This window comes from Trypanosoma equiperdum (assembly GCF_001457755.1).
Source record: "Trypanosoma equiperdum strain OVI genome assembly, contig: ctg_1934, whole genome shotgun sequence".
In the NCBI taxonomy this organism is placed as follows: domain Eukaryota; phylum Euglenozoa; class Kinetoplastea; order Trypanosomatida; family Trypanosomatidae; genus Trypanosoma; species Trypanosoma equiperdum.
The window spans coordinates 4,050-5,077 of record NW_027123987.1 but is presented as its reverse complement, the minus strand read 5'-3'; positions in this window follow the sequence as shown (position 1 = coordinate 5,077).

Below are 1,028 nucleotides of genomic sequence, written 5' to 3'. Positions count from 1 at the left end.
GAGAGTGTTGTAAGTGTGTATATACGAATATTGTGCTGAAAATGATACTGGTGATGGACTACAGAGATAAAATTAAAGTATTTAAAAATTAAAAGGCTGCAGTTGTTTGACGATGAAGCAGCGAGAATTCAGCGCAAGCTTGGCTAAAAAAGTAGTAACATCATTTTCAAAACTTTCTCTGATGGATATTGTGACTGTGAAGTATATCCGCGAAGTTCTATACACCAGATGTGCGGTAGACTTATGGTTTATACCGTAGATAAAATAAAAGGGATAGACAAAAATAGCTATAGAGCTCGAATGTCAAAGACTGTAGATAGACGTGTAGCTCAAACGACACCGCCAGCAACCAAAAATAGGCTATGTAAAAGCAAAGCAGAAACACCAATAGTATGGTTATGCTATCACACCACAGTGTGACAACATACAGTTTCAGTGAAAACACATGGCCGGCGACTGTCAAAGTAATTTGAAAACAACGAGGTTTTGTTGTTTTCTGTGTTCCAATAAAAAAAGTGTTAACACCGACTAATTTAACGCATTAGAGGATGGCAATAGAAATGATGTTACTAAAGAACAAGCAATTGACTGGAGCTCAAATGGAAGAGTGTACGAAATAGTAGTAATTTCTAGCCGGCATTTCTTCCGTTCTAAAGATAACAGAGAGATCAGAACTGATTCAAGAACCGACAGCACAAGACAAAGCCAGCTACACCAGCATTCGTTTTTCGGGTTAAAAGTGAAAAGCAGACGCCAACAGAGGAAGAAACTCTAAAACGAAAAAATATAGAAACCACGGCTCAAGTCTAAAAAAGAAAGAACAGATTATTTAAAAAAAACAGAAGCTGGTGCAAGCAACATGCGAAGTATGGATCTTTAAAGAAGTACGGAAAGGAAGATCCAAGCAGCAGCCAAAAGGTTCGTCAACGATGAATGTTACAAAACGACCGTTTTCACACAGCAATGACTCGTGCTGCCAGCGCGGCTTATAGATAGTGCCGATTATGGCACCATGAAGATTAGAAAAC